Source organism: Artibeus jamaicensis, unplaced genomic scaffold, assembly GCF_021234435.1.
Source record: "Artibeus jamaicensis isolate MK-2021 breed Jamaican fruit bat unplaced genomic scaffold, CSHL_Jam_final scaffold_474, whole genome shotgun sequence".
NCBI lineage: Eukaryota > Metazoa > Chordata > Mammalia > Chiroptera > Phyllostomidae > Artibeus > Artibeus jamaicensis.
The window spans coordinates 11,881,028-11,893,910 of record NW_026522046.1 but is presented as its reverse complement, the minus strand read 5'-3'; the positions used below and the strand labels follow the sequence as shown (position 1 = coordinate 11,893,910).

Below are 12,883 nucleotides of genomic sequence, written 5' to 3'. Positions count from 1 at the left end.
CAAAAGCAACTCTAAGGTGATTTGATAAATTCAAAAACATAATTGTAAAGTCTGTACTCAACTTTCAATTATTGTATGTCCTGGTAGAGAAAAAGCATAGATAATAGAAACCACAGATAATGCCCAAACCATTTCTACTCAGTGAACAATGGCATGATACTTTTAAAGATGCAGCTAATCCAACATCTTTTACATTTGACCTTAGAATGCATTAGATGACTTTTTTACGAAACCATATGGAAATTTGCCATCATAATTAGGCTTTTTGCTTGTGTATATGCTGTTTACTAAAAGGAAAGAATCTATATATGTGAGCCTATATGTCAGAAGTGGTCCAGTAATACGTGTTTTTGCTTGTCTGCAGTCTGAAAAGTGAATCACCTACATGTGGTTGCATTTCATTAAACTTTAGAGATGAGAGAGTTCTTCTAGATAAACTATGTAAGCATAGTTTAATAAATATGATAAATAACAATGAGGCCCACTAGTGTGACAAATGATTTGCTAGGACTAGTTAATAACATTTTTATTTACAATAGGAGGGGGGGGCTTTAAATTTCTTCCAACTGAAGGGTGTTTGAGTAAATTATGGCCAGTCAGCCTCGTGTTACTCAGCTACCATTATAAAAGATGTAACTAGGTAGCAGCAGCCTCAACTGAGATATTTCTCTTCTAGTCTAGACCCTTCTCTGTTTCCTAAATCTGGGTTGGATACTCGTCCTGGATTCTACCTTTGACGCTGAATATACCCCGTTGCATTTGTATGCTGTTCTTTGAAGGCTGAAATCATGGCAATCTTGTTTATCATTTCATTTGCAGATCCTAGCCAAGTACCTGACTCACTATCATCATTCATTAAATATTATTTAAAATTGAATAGAATGTTATTAATACAAACAGGAAAACCAAGAAAAAAATGTATTCACAACTCTACCTACACACGGTCACACACTCGCAGGCTCTCTCCCTTTCTGTACCATTCCCTTCCATAGTTAGCCCTAATTCTCTCCTACCTGGTGTCCCTGCTTGTTGTTCAGGAACCAGAGTGGATGACTTAGAGTGGCAAGATGCTGGGATGTCACGGATAATCTACAAACAAAAAAAGTCTCAGAATCTCATAATTAAGTTCAGGTGAGGTCATTGTGATCCAGTGGAGCTGGATTTGATATAACAATGATGAGGCCAGAATTCGTAAGGGGGTGGTTCCTACTAGACCTCCAGGGTGAGGTCTAGTTGCAGAGCAAGAATACCTTACAAGTATGAGGAATGCAAGAATGGAGACACTGAGAGTGGGTATGTCTGGAAGTCCAGGAAGGTAGGCAGTTGACATCTGGAGCGCTTATCTTCAGACACCAGGTCCGTCTCTACCATGTGACTGGGGCTTCAGGGCTCTTAGAGCATCTTGACTTTTCCCTTGCCAACACTTGCAAGAGATTGTAATTATATACCTGCTGTATGATTGTTTTTGACACTATCTTTCATTCGGCAAACACCATGCATTTTTGTCTCGTTTTGTTCTTGCTACTCTATCCTCAGGCTTAGCACAGTGTTTGGTACAAAATAAGCATACATATATATTTCTTGGCTGGATTAGTAATTGAGTAAATGAATTAATTTGAGTTAATTGCATGTATTTTCTGAAGGACTGAGTTAGCAAGTATAGTAGTTATACAGAGCTATATTAATGGAGAAGAAGGCAAAAACACAGATATCAAATGTGCTGGGACCAGAAGAGTAATCCCTATAATCTTAGGCTCAGAATCCAGGGTCTAAACTATTTGTCTCTCCTGCCTAAGGTCATATTGGGTCCTGGGGCTTTGGGATCAGGACCAAGCATAGGAGTTCATAGGTGCTCTCAGCAGCTTGGAGAGGTCTGGAAGCAATGCAGGGATAGGGCTGTGCCATGAGTTTTGAACATATTTGGTTTAATTTATCCTTTTAAGCTCAGAAGGAAATCACAGATCTCCCTCACAAGATTCTTTTTTCTCTCTTTCCCTACCTAAAGTCTTTCATCCAGTCTGAATTATGATATTTGAAGTCAAGGAAACACCAGTGATGTTCTGAAAACATGCCACCATCACCCGCATTTCTGCTTCTCCAAACAACGTGAGAGTTCTGGCCCAACAGGCGCACACACACACTCAGTCTGTGGATGCAAGCATATGGGTTTGTGCACAGCCCCTGAAACACATTGGAAAAGCAACATTCAGGGTCCTTGCCCCTTCCTGGAGTAGGTCTTCATAAAAGAGTGGCTTTTCTTCTAACTACAGAAAGTCGTGGAGGGGGAGGCCGCAGTAGGATTCTTCTGTACAGCAATGGGTCCTGTACGTATTTGTACATTCAGTGGAGGAGGGGGCTCACGTTGTCCTCTGTACCCTTACCCTCACCAGTGCTCAGCCGTCTCTCATTCACAGGAGGGCCGGTGCCATCTCGCAATCAAGTTCTCTCTCCAATAAACCACACTGCTTAGTGCTCACCCTTGTGAGATAAAACTGTGGCAGGCTAATAATAGAAACCACAAATCCTGCCTGCCAATCCTGCATTCTAACCTCTAATCCACTTGTAGCAAGGGCAAATGTTTTCAGGAAAATAAAACGACTGCAAAGAGCACAGTGATGCACTGCTCCTATCGTCAGATCTTCCACCCTAGAAATGAGGGGCTGGATTTCTCCCCTCCCCACCTGAATCATAAACTTACTTTTAAACGTCCTCTAATTTCTAAGCCAATCTCAATTACAAAGGCAATTAAAAAAAGAGAGAGAACACAGGCAGGAGAGGGAGTGAGACATAAATTTCATCACTGTTACAACAATTGTAATGATGGAAATTTGTCTTTTGTGTTTTGGTGCAATGCAAAGAGCCTAATAGTAGTTCAGTATTAGATTGATAGGACTCTTAGGTTTGTCAGAGCAAAAGTTGGCTAAGTGGGAGAATTACTTAATCAAGTGACTGGATTTGAGGACCCAAGGCAGTCTGCTTAGTGGAAAGTGCTCTCAGAAAACCTAAGTGTGAGCCCCAGCTCACCAGTTGCCAACAGTATCTGGTTCAAAGGGACGAACTATTTCATCTCCTGAGCCTTGGAGCTCTTATCTCTAAAGCAGCACAGAGCTGCTTGAGGCTCAGTGAGGGAGAATGTATAGGGCATGTTGAAGAAGCTGTAAATCTACCTATAACTACGAGGAATTATTATCACTGGACACAAATCCATTTATTGTTCCTGATTTCATTGGCCCAAGCCTTCATTTCCAGCTGTGTGGTATGCTGCTTCCAAACATGTCTACTGAAACCTTGCCTCTTCACCTTTAGTCCTGAGGGTCTACACGGAGCTCTGGGGCTCCATGAACTTTTCCATCTCAGGCCAGCTGCGGGGCAGGAATTTCTGACTCCATCTGTGTTTCAAAACACACAGGTAAGACCTTTCTGCCTCTTGGTCATGAAGACGTGCTTTCACAAAGACGGAAACCAGAGTGGAATCGAACAGGAACTTTGGTGAGGGATGAGTTCTGGGGGAGTTTGATTTCAGAAACGAGGCGCACGTAAACAGGACTCAGAAAGCTGTGGCTACAGATTTTCCTTGTGAGGCTTCACATCCTCAGCTTTGAAACACCACGCTTGCTTTGCTGAGTGGTCAATGTCTGTGAGTTGAGATACGTTGAGATTTCTCCACTGGAGGTGTGGTAAACTTAAAATATTGTACCCACACAGTATCACTTTTGAATCTTCATGGCACTCAGGAAACTAATGAGAAACAACCACATGTTGTTGGGGAGAGTGTGAGTGTATTTGAAGTCTGAGGTTTGGCTAGTTCAGTCTTTATAACTGAATGCATGACAACAGATTTATTATTGAAACTATGAAGAAAGAGGTCAGATAAAACTAGCATTGGTCATTAGCGGCTACTCAGTCATCCACTCTTTTTTTCTCCCAAGGAGCCAAGTTTTTAGTTTCTCGTGTATCCCTCCAAAGTTTTTTTTTTTTTTACCAATACAAATACAAATAAATATTTATATTTTTCTCTTTACATCACATAAATAGGTCAACTACTCTTTTATGCCAGAAATCTTATAGCTGTGTTTAAATAGTAATAATAAACCATAGCTAGCTATAAGAGGATAGATGTTTTAGGCCTAGACTTTTGCTAGCCAGTAACATCTAACTGTTAGGGCCTGGTAGTTAACAAATACATGCCTGGCTATAGTAACCTCTAGTCAGTGTTTCCTTGATTTCCAAAGTCTACCAAATAGTAATGCCTTCACTCTGGCCTGCAGTGAAAATAAAATCAGAAGAGAAAGAAGATATGAAGTGGAACAATGTGGCTAACAAATTCCTATGGCTTTACTCTTGAAAGAAAGCAAGGAAGGAAAGAAAAGAGAAGCAAGAAAGGCCAGAAGAAAGAGAAATCCTCTTGTACGTAAAACCAAAGGGAATATTAAATGCACACAGTATAAGTCAAAGAAAATAATATTAACATTTTTTTCATCAAAGCAGATCGTTGGTCTTGGCCTCATATCTGAAACTGAACGGCGGTAGCCTGGGCTCTGTGTCCGTGCGTCCGAGTCGCACCACAGTGTCTGAGTCCTTATTGCTTAAGTGTTCAGTTTCTAAGGTGTTTTGTTTCCGTGTGTGTGTTTTTTTAATTTTCCTTTTCTTTTTTTGGCCCTTGAATATCCAAAGAATGAATTTGTTAACAAAAAATAAGACTAGCCAATAAATGAAGAAAAAATAAGAAAACGCAGTTCAAGACAAAATTGGATTTTTTTATTCTTTTCTTTTCTCCAAGAAGATTTAATTTAGAAGTGTGAACCAAGAAATATTACAAAATCATAGCCTGACCAGCTTGCCATAGACAATGGCTTATGTGACCAATGAAAGTCATGGGGGAAGGGAAATTCAGAGAGCAATGAGGAACTTCTCTGTCATCTCAGAGTTTCACAATACACACAGGAAGCATTTGTAGCTGGCCCTCTGTTAGCCCGAAAGATTAGCTAATCTCTTGTTTCACCATAAAATGCATTTTCAGCACGCGGTCCTGAACTGCAAGCAAAGACTCACTGTGGCAGGCTCACAGTCTTCCTGAGTTACAGTTGAGATATCCTTCACATTGTCACGTTGACTTGGGCAATCAGGAAACGAGGGTGGTTTCTGGGTATGTGCTGGGTTACGCATGGGTGGGCTCTCCATAGTCCACCAGCAGAGCAGACCAGTTCCCAGGTCCAGCGTGCCCTGTGAATTCTGCAACAGTGCTCTTAGAGTAGAATCAGATTTCTGAAGCTAAGAGATGGATTAACTGTCCGGGTGCCTCAGCCAACTTCCAACTCAGATGAATACATCCTGTCTGTACAACCCTTCACCTCTGTGTAGTGGAACGGAGACTCCTGTTGTTCACAGAGTGAAGAAAAGCAGCTACTTTTCCCCGTGATGGTTTCTGAGTGCCTTTACTACCCACGTGCTTCGCCGTTTGGGAGCTGCCTTCTAGCCCTTTTTTTCTAGATGTACTCATTTATTTCTAAAACGCTTGGAGGAATTTTTGAAATTATAATTATTTTAACTTTATGAAGAATTCACACATTTATTGTGCTAGAAAAGGCTTTAGAGATTATCCAATTCAATGGTCCAATCCCTTTTCTTTCACAAAGAAAAGACAGGAGTAGCCCAGAGAGGTTAAGTGCCTGCTCAAGGTCGCTCAGCTAATTAGCCCCTGTAGGTTTGCAGTGCAAGCACATGGTTAATTCCTAAACTATTCCCACAGCTCCTCATTAAGTAGAGGCCCTGGGAGAGCAGTCTGGTCACACGTTCTACACCCAGCACTTCCCACCTCTGAGACTTTGTGGGGACAGCACCCAGAATGCCATTGTTCTGAGATCAGCCTGGAGGGGCAGCTGTTTGGAGGGTTTCCTGTGCACTGAGGCAGCCTGACAGCTGGGGAGTATCTGTCATGTTTGTTTTTCTGAATAACCCCCATAACTAAGCTGAAATTTAGCACAGATTCCACTTTGCAAATATGATGAAATTCATGTAATTTACCCATCTTGTCCCACAAGGTTCTCTCTCTATATATAAAACACAAATTGTAAAATAAACAATAGGAACAATTAGGGTGAAGGGAAAATGGTTTTGTTTTTGATAGGAAAATAGTAAAGATGGGTGAACTTTGTACACAGAAATAAACATTGTCAAGTCCCTGCTCAGTGTCTGGAAAAGGGTGTCAGCTTTGGATCTGAGCTTGTTGGTGGCCTCAGCAAAGTGGAATAGGTGATATATTATAAGATTCAGAGTATTTATAAGATTTTAAAAAACTAATTCAAGAGAAGCATAGCATTTACTGATGCCAACACCAGAGAGAAATTTCTTCCCTTAATAAAGTCCTCTCAGTAGATACAGCAGTGAATTTCATACAGCTAATTCTCATTATATTTCTCCATGCAAGCTGAAGGTACAACTAATGCAAATCAGAAAAGGTGTTTCCAGGATACTGGGGGGTGGGTGCAAAACAATGGCTGTAAGTACACAGCACAGTTTCTAAAAGAAGTGGATTATATGTCCTTTACAAAATCTTCAGTGGAGAAGGGATTAAATAGAGAGCCCAGTAAAGATACTGGTCCTGAAGCAAAGGCTGCTAATGCCCCCCGATACCCCTGTTCTCTGCCAGACCACACTTCTCAGTCGCCTTCGCAGTTAGCTGCCACCATGCTCCTGAATTTGGGCCTATGGAGAGCGAACAGGCCCCGTCCTCTGGTGCATCCTTCCACTCTCTTCCCATCCACCCTCCGAACTCTGAGGACTCCAAGGATCAAGAGGAGGCCCAAGTTATAGGATAGAAAGAATCCGGGTCCCTCAATGACTGTGTCCTCAGTGGCCTCTGACATGCATAAGAAATAAACTTTTATTGTATTTATTGAGCTCCATGGGTTCCTTTGTTCCAGCAGGCAGCATTATAGTAATGTAACCTTCAAACTTTTCAAACTGGAAGTCCCATCGATGGGGCAGATAGATTCAGTAGCTACCTAATCCAATCACTCCTCTTTACATCGAGAAAACAACCACCAAAATTGCTACCATTTCAAGGCTATGCCATTTGACATCCAGTATTCTCCGAGAATCAGACCGTCTGGGCCTGAACCTTAACTTCGCCATCTGTGGGCTGTGGGCAAGTTACCTCACCTATCTAAGGTCAGATCCCCCCGCCCCCAGAGGGGAACAACAATGGGGCCTGCTTTCAGAGCTGTTGGCAGGAGGAGGGGCTCGGCCTGGGGTTTGGCATGTGGCAAGCACCTGAGTGATATTAGGTAGTAATCGTACCATCCTTAGAAATGTATACTCGCACATGTGGCTTCCATGGCGAAGGCCGGAGGCAGGATCAGCTGAGTCATGCAAAGCTGGCTGAGTTTCTAGCACTAAAGCAGTTCAGAGTAAGCTGGCTCTTCCCTCCCCTCCCCTCCCCTCCCCCTCCCATCTCCCTCCCCTTCCCCTCTCCCCTCCCCTCCCCCTTCCATTTCCCTCCTCTGCCCCTCCCCCTCCCCATCTGTGTCCATCCAAGCAATAGCCCACTCAACCTTCAGACCGAAGTGGGCTGCCACAATCTGACACCTGTTCGATCTCTCTGAAATTTTTGAATGACTTTCATATGACCCTTCTGGGGAAAAGAGGATGAAATAACATCAACAACAATAATAATTTCTGAAAATAAGTACTAGGTTTTAAATGTAAGAAATTTTGATGTTGTTGTTGTTGTGTGGGGTTTTTTTCTATTCAAAAAGCCTGTGATGATTCTACCAAAGCATTTTTTTTATGTCAGAAAGTGCTACAATATTCTTTGATAAGACATGTTTCTGGAAAGATCATTTCACAAAAATAGATATTTTTGTATTGAGGCGGGAAAGAACTCAGTTTCTGAGTGAAAGGTTATGCGCTAGGTAAATCTTTCTTGAAGAATTTAGAGTCTTCTTTCCTCTCCCCTTACTGGAAATGCGAACATAGCTGGAGCCTTGGCTAATAATAACATCGCCATGTGTGCGGACCTGGCCTTCCTCAACAGCTTGCTGAGTTATTTGTGTCCGAGAGGATTTTATCATAAGCACATTTCTTTTCTTGCTATCACATGATGCACCATTGAATTTCCCATCATACAAACATTCTAATCTCATTTACAGTCACAGAGGTTGAAAATAGAAAATTAATCAGCATGTAAGTACCCTATAATCTGTAAAGTAAACCAGATATGGCTAGACTAGAAGCAATGGGGAGCAATGCTGGGCCTCCGGTCTGGGGCCCTTGCTTCTAGTTAGCTCTTAATGAGCCCTATGTCTTCCCACAACTCCCTGATTTCTTTGTGACCCGGTTTCCATATGTAAAAGTTGAGTTTGTTTCTCTCAGGATCTCTCCAATCTCATACAGCAGAATGAGCATCATAGTTCTAAGTTTATTGTCTTCACTCCTGGTGTGGGACGGACCAGCCTCACACAGGACTGCTGTGGCTTTTCGTGAACCCAGGAAATACGAGCAGGCAGACCTGCCAGTTTCCTTGTTCTTAATGCTCTTCAGTTCTGTGAAATGACAAGTGACTCGTTATATAGGAGTTTATCTGGGCTGCTTTCCTCCCCTTCCTTCCCCTCTGCTTCCATTCATCCATTTGTTTTTACGTTTAGTTCCCATAGCACCAAAGGAAGCTTCTGAGAAATGTCTGCTGAGCGAGTAGCAAACTGACCAAGTGAAAGATATAACTTCAAGGTCTGACTTGACCTGAACTCTTCACCCTTTAGCAGTTCCTGAAATGTATTTAGAATTTAGCCATTTAGTTCATCTGGCTGGTTCACAATTGACTAATTCATACTTACTCTTTGTCATAGGATTCCCCTCCATTCACCAAAGATTCTGTGCTTGAGAATGGGTCTAGAGAATGGCAGTTACCTTTAAATTTGCAAGATACTCACAGACAGGAACATGCAAACAGAAGAAAAATGGGGTGATTTAGAAGTTGAATTTCTTTGACTCAAAGAAGATGAGACTTTACCAAAGAAGGTAGAAGGGCAGAGTTCTGTTTCCTGTTCAAGAATTGGCTGACTAGTGTCGTCTCTGTGCCATCTGAAAAAATGTTTTACAACAGGACTGCATTTCATGCAAGACCCAACCTGACCCCATAGTACGTGATGTCCCTAGACTCTTATTGAAGTCTGTGTAAACCTCAGTTGCAACTTGGCCTTCAGTAAGTTTGATTCTTGCAATATCAGTGTGATATGTATGTCGTTGGCTAATTTTGTTATTTTTGGAGAACGGGAAGTGAATGATAGCCAATTGCTAAGGAAAGCCACATACCTCCCATTTAGTTTGGTGAGTCATGGAAGGTGTGTGGTGTCCCGAGGAAGCAGCAAAATTGCAAGGGTTTAACACTCAGATGCTTTTGTACTCTAGGTTTTGAGGATACTGGGATACTGTTGTTGTCCTCATTTCTGTTTTGCCATGAATGGTGGCAGAGGTTATTGGATAGGCCTTGGCCAGCTCTCCAGGGCCGCTGCTCTGCCCAGTGACTCTGTCTTTCCTGTCAGCATGCTGATCATACTTGGAAATTATGAGTCAGTGAAATGTAGCCTCTAGCAGTGGGGGTGGGTAGATTACGAGGGAAAGTGCAGCCAAGACTTCCTGTACCAACTCAGGGTCATTATCTTCGGGGGAAGATAGGGACTCCGAAGGCAGTAGGAACACTCTATTCACTTGGCATTTGCTGTGTACAAAACGCATTTAGAGAAAGTATGAGGAACAAATTAAAAAGCAAACAGATTTAAACCTCTTGTGGATGTCAGGTTGGAGCTTTGAGAGCCATGTTATAATATCACTGTTATTGACACTTTCAACTTGCTATTACTTGGTGAGACTCATTAACTATTCACATGTGTCTGCCCTCATTCAACTCCTAGCAAGTGCAGCTACAGTCCTATTTAAAATAATAGAGTGAAATTGGTAACATTACTGATTTAACAGGAAATTAGAAGACTTACATCCACAGAGCTTAGGTAATTGACACCAACAGCACTTTTCTTGTAATTTATGCACTCTGATTGATTTAATTCTCCAGTTAGCCCTAAAAGATTCTCTGAAGCATATTTAGCCATCAGATTACTGTGTGAAGGAATTAAATGAGTATTACCCTGTTTGCTATGTATTCCAGAGCTGGCAAAAAGTTTCTGCTTTTGGTTTGGAGCTCAGGAGTCAGTCTAAAATTATAATGTTCAAAGGTGTTTGGCCTCAGAACACACCTCTCTGCTAAGTGATGACTATGAATTTATAGGAAGAAATCTTCTTGGTAACAAGGACACAATTACAAATGGGGCATTTATTTATGCTTTAGCAGTACTTTTAGTGCTCACTCCAGCAGCACACATACTAAAATTGGAGCGATACCGAGAAGGCTAGCACGACCCCTGTGCAAGGACGACACACAAACTCGTGAAGTGTTCCATATTTTCCTAATTTTATACCTTATATAGAGATGTTTCCCTAGAATACCCTAAAAATATTCACTTCCCTTTAATAGTGCTGTTTAAATGACCCCTTTCCAGGTGTTCATTTAGTGTGGTATTTGCATCATAATTATGACCCTGATTTGTGCTCCCAGCTCCCCTTCCCAACTTAATTAACAGAGTACGGGAGGTGTAATGATGAGGAAGAAACATTAAATGTACGTCTTCTGCCCTAGACATCTCATAAAACAATGGCAAAGAGGAGGCAGTAAACCTGTAGTATTCAAGTGAATCAAGAGTGTTGGTTTTGGCTGTTTACTCAGAGGAGGAGGCGTGGTCCCGATCAACCTGCCCGTTGTTCTAGCTTCACACACCACCACGTTCCCTAGGATGACTTTTATCCAATCTGTGGAACAGGCCAGAGTGCCTCATGCTCATCACCCTGTTCACACACCGGGGCTTCTGTGCTGGCTTTCTTCTTCCTGGCTCGTCCTTGAAAAGTCAGTTCAAGGGTCACCGCCTCCCAAATCTCCGTGATTCCACAGTCTCTTTCCAATCTTCCTCCTCAGTGTCCCCTTAGCAGCCTGTGACTGGGCCCATCTGAATCTTTCTCATGCAGCATTATTCATGTGATTCTCTGGTTTATCACCCCATCAGACTGTAAGTTCCCTGAGGGCAGATTAACCATGAATTGCAGCATCTATAACTACAAGACTCTGAATAGAGTTGACAAGTCTTTCCCAAATGGTCTGTGAATGCAGAGCAGAACTCTTTGAAATCCCAAATTTGTGTGATGCCACTATTTTCAAGTTAAACCTAAAATTGAATCTTAAACATTTTTAGTCAGAGTCAGAATTCTTGTATTCCCACGGTGGCAGGGACCCCAAGCACACCCTGGGCTCCAGATCCCTCACTGTGAAGACCGGGGAACAGGGTGGCCTACAGCCTGGTGGGAGTATTGGCTGGCACAACACCATTCATCTATCCTCATTCTAAAGTCCTCCCTGCTTGCGGAGGCTAGAAAGCTACAAACATTGCAGGTAGGGTTTCAAGAATCAGATAAACTTGAGAGACTTCCATTTGAAGTGAGAGGTGCAGGTCTGTGGTGGAGGTGGCCTGGTTCTGGAGCCAGCGGCTCAGCTGTGGCTTCCTGAGCCGACAGAACACCTGACTCAGCAGCTTCTGCTCCAGTGGAAACAGGCTGCTCCCTGGTTAGGCAGAGGGAGCTGGGTCTAGGGTCTGGGAGTTGTGCCTGGACGATCGCAGCCTAGAGCAATGAGGAATTGCTCTACAGGTAGTAAAATCTGTTTAGTGAATTGGCACAAGCATGAAAAATTAAACAAATAAGCAAAAAAAAATAGAGTAGTATAGAATAAAATGGAATAGGAAAAAATTTGAGAGCATTGCCCCTAGTAAAGGTGAATTTGTTTTATGCGGCTGTTTTTTAGTTCTATATGTGTGTGCATACATTTATGTATGCATATTCTGAGTCATAATAGAAAATGTATGTCTAGCCATGAGTTTCAATTACAAAAGTTCAAGAACATCTGGCCCAGGGCCGTCCCTTCATCATTTTCAATAATCTTCTTAATCCTTTCCTGTTTAAACTATCCAGAGGGGTGTGTTGTTTTGTTTTTAATCTTCAGAACATCTGTTCTGTGGCCCATCAGGCAGCATATATACGTAAACCAGACTCTTTTTCTAAGTAGCAAGTTGCAGGGAGGTGCGTGGAGCTTATTTCAACTAACAGCTTCCTCCTCTGGTTTCTTCACACACTCCCCAATACCTTTTTAAATAAGGACAAGATAAAAGTGTAAGATATAAGTGTATGTTTGGAGGCTTCTAACTTTTTCTGTTTCCATAGCACATTCTGGTAACCACAAGGAGAAATCTGTACTTGAAGGATCCGAAGAAACACATAGAGAACTCTTCCTTCCTCTCCTGGCCCTCGTTGGTGAGAGGGGACCTGGACTTGGCCCGAGGAGACCAGTCCACACCCACATGCTTCCCCAGCTCCGGGCCTGCCACAGCCCAGCTCAGGAGGGGACCCGCCCAGAAACAGAAGGGTTCCTCACATCCCAGGAGGGATGCACCCAAGGTGACCTAAAGGTCATAGTAGGTGTTGGGTGTAGTGGCGTGGTACAATATTTTTTAAATAATTATTTTATTGTTGTTCAATACTGTTGTCTGCATTTCTCCCCACCACTCCTCCTGTACAATATTTTTAATATGTAAAGAAGCAGCATAAAGATAAAGAAGCAATGTGTAGAAAAGTAAAATTTTGTGATGATGGAGACAGGAACAGATTTATAAATTGATGCTCTGGGCAAAAGGTCAGTGGACAGCCCAGTATCAAGCAATTTAGGTACCCTAACAATTCTTAGTCTCTTAATGAACTTCATGCTGCCTTTATGCCTTTCTTAACAGAA

General features: G+C 42.3%; 1 non-coding gene across 1 annotated transcript; it reads left to right on the top strand.

The window, feature by feature from the left end:
- The first annotated feature begins 10,353 nt into the window (after nucleotides 1–10,353).
- On the top strand, nucleotides 10,354–10,460 carry LOC119036545 (U6 spliceosomal RNA). Its single transcript, XR_005080018.1, has one exon. It is a non-coding gene; the product is annotated as a U6 spliceosomal RNA (small nuclear RNA).
- The last annotated feature ends 2,423 nt before the right edge of the window (nucleotides 10,461–12,883 follow it).